General features: G+C 34.4%; 1 protein-coding gene across 1 annotated transcript in view; it reads left to right on the top strand.

Moving 5' to 3' along the window:
- The window catches only part of LOC116025294 (5'-nucleotidase SurE-like), a 34,881-nt gene that overhangs the window by 14,616 nt on the left and 10,951 nt on the right, over nt 1-9,314 (top strand). The gene's annotated exons all lie outside the window — the stretch shown is intronic.

Below are 9,314 nucleotides of genomic sequence, written 5' to 3'. Positions count from 1 at the left end.
TTTTTTTTTTTTTTTTTAAAATAAACGACGTCGGTTTTCCTCGATAACCGACGTCATTTATTTATTTTAAAAAATAAAAAATACATACGACGTCAGTTTTTACAACTGACGTCGTATCATTTATATACAACGCCTGCCAGATTGACGTCGATTTTTAACCGACGTTAAAAGTGCTAAAAAACTGACGTTGAAGGTGTTTTCTGTAGTAGTGGCAGCACACTTATTTTTGCTAAAGGTTTTTGCTCTATTATGCAATTAATGAATTATGCATTCTTTATGTTATTAATGGGTGTATGACTAATGTATGTATATGATTTTTTGAAGATGTATAAAAAAAACTTTCATCTTGTATTGTTCTATTACCAAGAAAAAAGCTACATTTTGAGTGGTATATTACTAAGAAAAAGTTAGATTTTGAATGGTTTATGAAAGAAGATGCTTTAAAGTCATTTTTAATACCAATTAAACATATGTATTGACGGATGACCAAAAATGGATATGCCAAAATAAAACTAGGACTAATATAGGATGTTTTGAAAAAAAAAAGACTAAAAGTGGAATGACACATATAAATTTAGCACCAAAAAAGGAATTAACACTTAAAACTAAATGGACTGAAATACCTTTAAAACTAACGCTAGTTTAACGGATTTATTAACAGAGGACTAAAAATGGTCATGCCACAATAAAACTAGGACCAATATAGGGTGTTTTGAAAAAAAGGACTAAAAGTGGAATGGCCTCTATAAATCTAGGACCAAAAAAGAAATTAACTCATTATTTAAATACTCTTATTAATTACAATTTTAGCTGACTCTCTACTGCAACTTCAACCGCATGCTAATTTTGGCAATTTTAACTTTCGAATTATCATTTATGATACTCAAATCTCAGAATAGTTAAGGAAAGTTTGAAAAGGGACTAGATAACTGAATGGAAAATAAGCCATGGCTGAATGGATCTCTAAAGTATATATAAATCCAAAAAGTCATAAAAGTAGGCTGAATGGATAAAAGATTTCGAATAGTTACGAGAAGCTAAGAAAGCATAAAGTCAAGGGAACGTTGCAACCGCCCAATCTGAAAAGTCATCTGAAAGGTACGCATTTACTACTTTTCGAGATAAGTAGGAATTACTTTTGCACGACACCTCTGATCTATCTAACAACATGATTTGATGCACATTTAATGCTTTCTCTCTCATATTAAATGCAATAGCATGATTTATCTTTCTCTTTCTTTATAAGGATAAATAGCCGTACTTACAAGAATGGTTTTCCAAACATTAAGTCTAAGAATGCTAATGACTAGCAAATTATAGAAGAGTTGAGCATAAGGGTGAAGTCTGGTTGTGTTTTTGGACAAAATAGGGTTCTTACAACACTCGACGGACATGGAACTGAAAATGAAGATCATCAGAGTGTTCCAAGAGTGTGGGATGATATAGTTCCTCACCCACGGCTACAAGACAATAGACAAGTTGGATTAATATACAGAATTCTTCATCAATGTGACAATGGTAGACGATGAAATTCATTACAGGGAAGGGAGGAATAACTTTTGTGATCGTTGCCGGAAACAAAAAGACGACATTTGATATTCCTATGGTGGAAGGTGCTAGACCAGATATCTCAGGGCACACTTTCAACAAAGTAAATTTTTGGATCGAGATCAGAGGAGAGGGTTCTCTTATTTAGTTGAAACTTTCATTCAAGAAGCGTATGCTAAAGAAAGAGTATGAGAGAGTAGTAGACATCATCAATAAGATTTTGGATATGTAAGTACCAATCCCGGTTACTTTTGTTGTTCCCACTAGAAATGTGGAGAAGATAGTTGTTGATGCTGGAGTTTCAATGATCATTTTACCCCAATCCGTCTCACAAGAACCTGCTGGCTTGTTAGCAGACGTGACGAATGAAAATATCACTAAGGTGCTAGTAGGTGTTTGTAAGGGTGATAAGTGCCAAACAATATGGTTTGGGGGTGTTTTGGGAGGCGTCTTGTCCTATAATAGGAGTCTTTTGAGCTTATTATGCTTAGAATAACTTCATTTGCATAAAGTTAGGAATATGGACTAATTGTAGTTGCATTTTTTCAATATAGGAAAACAATGCCATTTCATGAGCATTTTAGTGATAATTTGATATTTTGATCATATCTTTGGTTATGAATGTTCAAATGAGGTGATTCAAGAAGCATTGAAGCAACAACTCAAAGGGATACAACTTTTTTAGAGAACACAAAGTCTAATTCCGACATATTCTAGGTCAGAATCACACCACAAGGTACTGTGTGATGCAGCTCGTAACACCAACTTCTGCAAGTTGCTTCTGCTGGTCACGCCACCAATTACTGCATGACAAGGAGTCTTCTGTGCACTGGTTCACCTTGTCACGAGGCTAGTTAGCACGTGATGAGTGGCATGACAAGAGGCGAATTTTCGAGTATAAATAGAGGTTAGTGATCTCATTTGCGGGAGGACTCTAAATTTTTACCAATTGTTCAGCCTTGTACTTTAGATTTTAGAGAGAGAATCCTCCCTAGGATTCTTAGAATAATTTGACAACTTGGTCTAATAATTCCTAGGGGGATTCCAACTACAATTGATTGAAGATTTTCTTGGAGATTGAAGATTGTGCTTTCAAAGCTAAGTGTTCATTTCAATTGCAATTTGCTTTCATTTCAAATGCGGCCATTGATTCTTCATCTTAAATATTCAATTGTGACAATGTCTATATAATTCTTATGGAATTAGTATTAGGTTTACTTAGCTTGTTAAGATGCTAGAATGTTTTAATTTTGATTGCAATTAAGAAGTGACATGATGTATTGACTTATATAAATGGGATGGGATAGGCCCCACCGTGGATCTACTATACCAGTGACTCTTTATATTAGTAAAGAAAAATAATATATGTATTATAAATTTAAATGCAATATTACTTTTACTAACTGACACTCCCTCTATCCCATTTTGTGTCTAGTTCGGTTCATCAGGCTTTGACTGAAGTTATTTTGAGTTCAATTTTTAATAAAATTAGTTTAGTATTAGTATATAAAATATATTTATTTAAATTTAAAAATAAATAAAAACTAATAAAGAAAATAAGTAAATAAGAAAAAGTTTGTTTGACCAATGAATAGTAAAAATAGAACAGATGAAATATAAAATTACAAGAAAAATAATAATATTCGATTGTGTTTTTACCTATTAGTGTCTTCTTTAAAAATCTTAATCGAATAGCATCCAACTTTTAATGACTTCTTAAAATTTTGAATTGAATATCTCAAAACTTTTAAAGTTTATAAAAACAATTATCAATATGAACAAAAAAAAATTAAAACAAAAATGAAAAAGTATTAATACAAACTTAAAAATTAAATTACCAATAAAATGGAATGATACTCCTTTTTGATTAAAGAATGACATTTTTAATTGAAAAAGTAATAAAATCTCATAGTTGTAGTTTAAAAAGTTGTCAACCAAATATTGATTGTGTTTTGATTTCCATTCCTAATATATAAGTCCAAGAACCAAACACACCCTAAAAGTTTATGAAAGTAAGGAAGGAATGCACCTTAATTTGTACAGAATAATTGAAAATCTTGAGGCAGGGGGATGCTTGAAGATTTATGTCACGTGGAAATGTGGAATGCCTGCTCATTTTATGTTATGAATTCTGTATAATTTATGATTATTATGGCTGGCGAGTATATTGATTGGGCCTGAGTGTAGCAGGTTCCCAGTAATTGCCTATTTGCCTAATTGGGTAGTTGCTATGACCTTACCTTTTAGATTCCTTATTTGGAAGAACCCCTACTATGACGACCATTTCAATATTTACTTTCAATTTTTTATTCTCCTCTTCAGTCTTCAGGTCAACCGCCCACCGGATACGAATTTCATCCTCATAAGTCTTACCCAGACTGCAGCTAATTATGCCATTAAATAGAGGGCTGATGCTGCGCCCATTAGCATAAGTGCATAACTATTCTATTCCGATATTTGCTTCGTCCACATTCTGAGCCATCCATAATCCTTTGGATCAATCGTTTCCATCCCCAGTTGCGAATTGCGATGGAGAGCAACGGCAGCGTTTACAACTCCCACAATCTGCCCACAGTGATGGTCACCAACGACGACGGAGTGGACGCTCCTGGGTTGAGAGCTCTGGTTAGCGTCCTCGTCTCCACTAATCGCTTCAACGTCCTTGTTTGCGCTCCCGATTCCGAAAAATCCGCGGTTAGTCACAGCATTACATGGCGTCACGCAATTCGGGCCAAAAGAGTTCACGACATTCCCGGAGCCACTGCGTTTGCAGTTGCCGGAACTCCCGCAGATTGTGCCTCCCTCGGCATCTCAAAAGCTCTGTTTTCTTCTGTCCCTGATTTGGTGATAAGCGGTATTAATATGGGCAGCAACTGTGGCTATCACATTGTCTACTCTGGAACCGTTGCTGGTGCCCGAGAGGCTTTCGTCAATGGCGTCCCCTCTGTCTCTCTATCCTATGACTGGGTTCATGGAAAGAGCAATCTTAATGACTTCACACTAGCTGCTCAGGCTTTCATACCCATTATTTCTGCTATCTTGGGTGATATCAAGAATCAAACTTATCCCCTTAATTGCTTTCTCAATATTACTGTGCCAACCGATGTTGTGAACCACAAGGGTTATCGCCTCACTAAGCAAGGCAAAAGTTTCATCAGAACCGGATGGAAACATGTTACTTGCGAAGCAGAAGGAGGGAAGATGTTATCAACTATGACTATGGACATGACTCCAACACAAACTGCACAACAGAGTGTTGTTAGCACTCAGGAGGATCAGTTTCTATTCACTAGAGAAGTGAGATCAAAGCAAGTAGATAAAGAAGGAACAGATTATTCTTCTCTTCAAGAAGGATATGTAAGTAATATAATGTTTGTTTATTTGTTATTTATGTTTGCTATTTAATTTGATGGAGTCTTATGATTAACATATTGTTTGTTTTTTATTATAGATAACCGTTACTCCCATCAGTGCTTTGTTCAATGCCGACATAGATGGTGTAACATTCTTCAACAAATGGTTGCCTTCTTTGGACGAACACTCAAATTTTGCTTGTAAGTTTCAAGCTTCTCTACAAAAAGAAGGGAAGACGCGTCATTTGGATTCCAGTACTCCTTCAGGATTGTTGTGCTAGTTCCACAATAGTCACAAACTCATGTATTTGATTAGGCTGGCGGGAAAACCATTCAATTCTTTAATATATACTTTGATATCAACGGATTCATGCATTTAATTTGTTGAAACACGTTAATATGTTAGCTTAGCTTCTAGTTGTATTGTTCTTGGTGATGCTTAAATTTGGAGCATGTTGTAATTTCATTTTGTTGAAAAGATGTAATTATATTTTGTGGTAAAATAATGTGAAGAGTAATACCGAGTATTATTTAAATACTCTTTTTTTAAGATAAACGTAGATATTCCATTAATTCATAACATAAAACGTTTACATCAATTATCAATGAAATGGTAAACCAATCCTTACCGTCAGACATAGGAACAACTTTTCTAACTATGCTATAGAAAACTTGAATCGCAGACTGTTTCATAACTATGAAGCTATGTTCCTTCAGGGAGCTTAAAGCTTCTTCAAAGATCTGGGTCTTCGTCATCATTCTTTTTTGCTCGCCCAGGATGAGACCAACACTTGTCGAAACCAAACTAAACGATTTATGCTAATAAAAATGAAAAGCTCGTGAAAGTAACGAGAGGAAATATGCTCGTGAAAATAACGAGAGGAAAACACAATAATAGAGAAAAAAAGTGGGTAAAGTCAAAGTAGGGTTGGGAGTTCAAGACTACAAACACAAACCCCAATACATACCTACTATTATTTTATTCAAAGGGAGAGAAAACGGAAGAAGAAGATCTGTGGCGGTGGTCGGGGCGGAAGAAGAGCGAGAGCAAACATGGAAGGTAACCAAAACCGCCGGCTCAAAGCTCCATTAGAGCTCCGACCGGAGGTCGGCGGTGGAAGCCGAAGTTGAGCAGCAGAGAAATGCTTTTTGTTTTAGAGAGAAAAGGGAGGCAGCATTAGGGTTTATTATTTAAATACTCTTATTAATTAAAATTTTAGTTGACTCTCTCCTGCAACTTCGATCGCATGCATGCTAATTTTGGCAATTTTTAACTTATGAATTATCATTTATAATCCTCATAAATCTCAAAAAAGGTACGTTAAGAAAAGTTCTAAAAGCTAAGGTACTAGATAACCGAATGGAAAATAAGCCGTGGCCGAATGGATCTCGAAAGTTTATATAAATCCAAAAAGTCATAATAGTAGGCTGAATGGATAAAAGATTTTGAATAGTTATGAGAAATTAAAGAAAGCATAAAGTCAAGGAGAACCTTGTAACTGTCCAAACTGAAAAGTCATCCGAAAGGTACGTATTTACTACGTTTTGAATTAAGTGGGAATTACTTTTGCACGGCACCACAGATTTATCTAACACCATGATTTGATGCATATTTAATGCTTTCTCTCTCATATTAAATACAATAGAACTATTTATCTCTCTCTTTCCTTATAAGGATAAACAGGTCGTACTTATAAGAATGACTTTCCAAACATTTTTAAATGGCTTTTAGTGGAAACTCTCCCTCAAAGTCTAAAAATGCTAATGACCAGCAAATTATAGAAGAGTTTAGTACAAGGGTGAAGTCTGGTTGTATTTTGGATAGAATTGGGTTCTTACAACACTCGACGGACAAGGACTGAAAATGAAGATCATCAGAGAGTTCCAAGAGCGTGGGATGATATAGTTCCTCACCCACAGCTACAAGACAATACTCAAGTTGGATTATACAGAATTCTTCATCAATGTGACAATTGTAGGCGATGAAATTCATTACAGGGAAGGGAGGAACAACTTTTGTGATTGTTACGTTGCCAGAAACATAAAAACGACATTTGATATTCTTATGGTGGAAGGTGCTAGACCAGATATCTCAAGGTACACTTTCAACAAAGTAAATTTTTGGATCGAGATCATAGGAGAGGGTTCCCTTATTGAGTTGAAACTTTCATTCAAGAAGCGTATGTTAAAGAAAGAGTACGAGAGAGTTGTAGACATCATCAATAAGATTTTGGATATGTAAGTAGCAGCCCCAGTTACTTTTGTTGTTCCCACTAAAAATGTGGAGAAGATAGTTGTTGATGCTGGAGTTTCAATGATCATTTCACCCCAATCCGTCTCACAAGAACCTACTGGCTTGTTAGCAGACATGATGAATGAAAATATCACTAAGATGCTAGTAGGTGTTTGTAAGGATGATAAGTGCCAAACACTATGTTTTGGGAATGTTTTGGGAGGCATCTTGTCCTATAATAGGAGTTTTTTTAGCTTATTATGCTTAGAATAGCTTCATTTGCATAAACTTAAGAATATGGACTAATTGTAGTTGCATTTGTTCAATATAGGAAAACAATGCCATTTCATGAGTATTTTGGCGACAATTTGATATTTTGATCATATCTTGGGTTATGAGTGTTCGAATGAGGTGATTCAAGAAGCATTGAAGTAACAACTCAAAGAGAAACAACTTTGCTAGAGACCACAAAATCTAACTCAGACATATTCAAGGTCAGAATCACGCCACAAGGTACTGCGTGAAGTAGCTCGTAACACGAAATTCTGCAAGCTGCTTTTGTTGGTCACGCCACCAATTACCGCGTGACAAGGAGTCTTCTGTGCACTGGTTCTCCTTGTCACGAGGCTACTTACCACGTGATGAGTGGCGTGGCAAGAGGTGAATTTTCGAGTATAATTAAAGGCTTGTGATCTCATTTGCGGGAGGACTCTAAAATTTTTACCAATTGTACTGTTCAAGTGAAGATCAAGTTTCATCATCAAGAGGCAAGCTTACTAGTTGGAGAATCAAAGAATCCTTTCTTTAAAAACTTATATCTACTCGGTAAAAGTAGAAAGATGCGGAATAAACTCATGTGGAGTTGAAAAATCTGAGAAATTTAAAGTCGGCTTGGTGTTCAAGGCTTGAGTGTTCTTTTTTATACTAAAGGGATTAGTGCAAACCTCCTTTGGAGTTTAAAGGAGAAGAGTGGAGTAGGCTGAGTGGGCCGAATCACTATAAAAACTCTCTCTCTATATATATCTTTTAATTTATTTTTTATTGCATTTATATCCACTCAAACTTATTAACATTTCGAAAGATTAAACACTACGTGCAAAATAATTAGAAGGGGTATAAAAAAATAATTTTTCCACTGTGCATACTCAAAGAAAGGTTATTTGTGAAGAAATAACCCTCCGGATCAAACTAACCGAATAGTTAAATTTTCAAAACACATACAAGTCTATTTACCCTGTCTAGACTTGTAACTCCTCCTACAGGGACCAACAGTAACAACTTTCGGGTTGATGGTATTGATTATTAGCTATGCAACTATAACAAAATAAAGTTATATTTGCTCCTGATTATAACTTTTGACATAATATAATAAACACTCAATCCCTACATAAAATTCTTAAATAACTTTTGACATAATATAATAAACAATCAATCCCTACATAAAATTCTTAAATAATTTAATCTAATAAGACAACTTACTATTCTTAACAAACTAAATCTAATAATACAACTAATTTTATTAACACTTCGAAACCATTGGGTCTAGCGCATTGTGATTGGCCCAAAAGCAGTATGATTGGTGATAACACACAAATTATACCACCCTTCACCACTTTTTTATTGATTATTTTATGCATGTCTTATCTATTTTTGCGCTTAAATGATCAAAATTTTTATAATTTTACTTTGAAATTAACGGTTTTGATACATTTAAATTTTTATATTTTTACTTTGAAAGATTTTGATGTATTTAAATTTTTATATTTTTACTTTGAAAGGTTTTGATGCATTAAACAACATGTTTAGACCATCTTGAATTGCAACGAAGGAACTATGCAAGGATAATTTGAAGTGAATACTAGAACCAAAGTGATTATTAGATGAGTCTAAATTTGATGATGAATCAATGCAAAAGTGAAATAATAGAGCAGAAGTTTTAATTCTCTCACTTGAAAAATGACGTCTACTCGATACTTTTATCACAACTTAATATACAAATTAAATTTAATTGAGGTGATTCAGAAAGCATAACTCAAAGTACTACAATTTTTATGAGAATCATAAAGGATAATTTGAAAGTTAAAAATGTCAAAATTAGCATGCAGTTGCAGTAGAGTCAACTAAAATTGTAACTAATACAAGTATTTAAATAATACTTGGTATCACTCTGCACATTATTT

The sequence above is a fragment of the Ipomoea triloba genome, chromosome 1 (assembly GCF_003576645.1).
Source record: "Ipomoea triloba cultivar NCNSP0323 chromosome 1, ASM357664v1".
NCBI classification, from domain to species: Eukaryota; Viridiplantae; Streptophyta; class Magnoliopsida; order Solanales; family Convolvulaceae; genus Ipomoea; species Ipomoea triloba.
The sequence above is the reverse complement of the archived record's forward strand: the minus strand, read 5'-3'. Positions and strand labels throughout refer to the sequence as shown.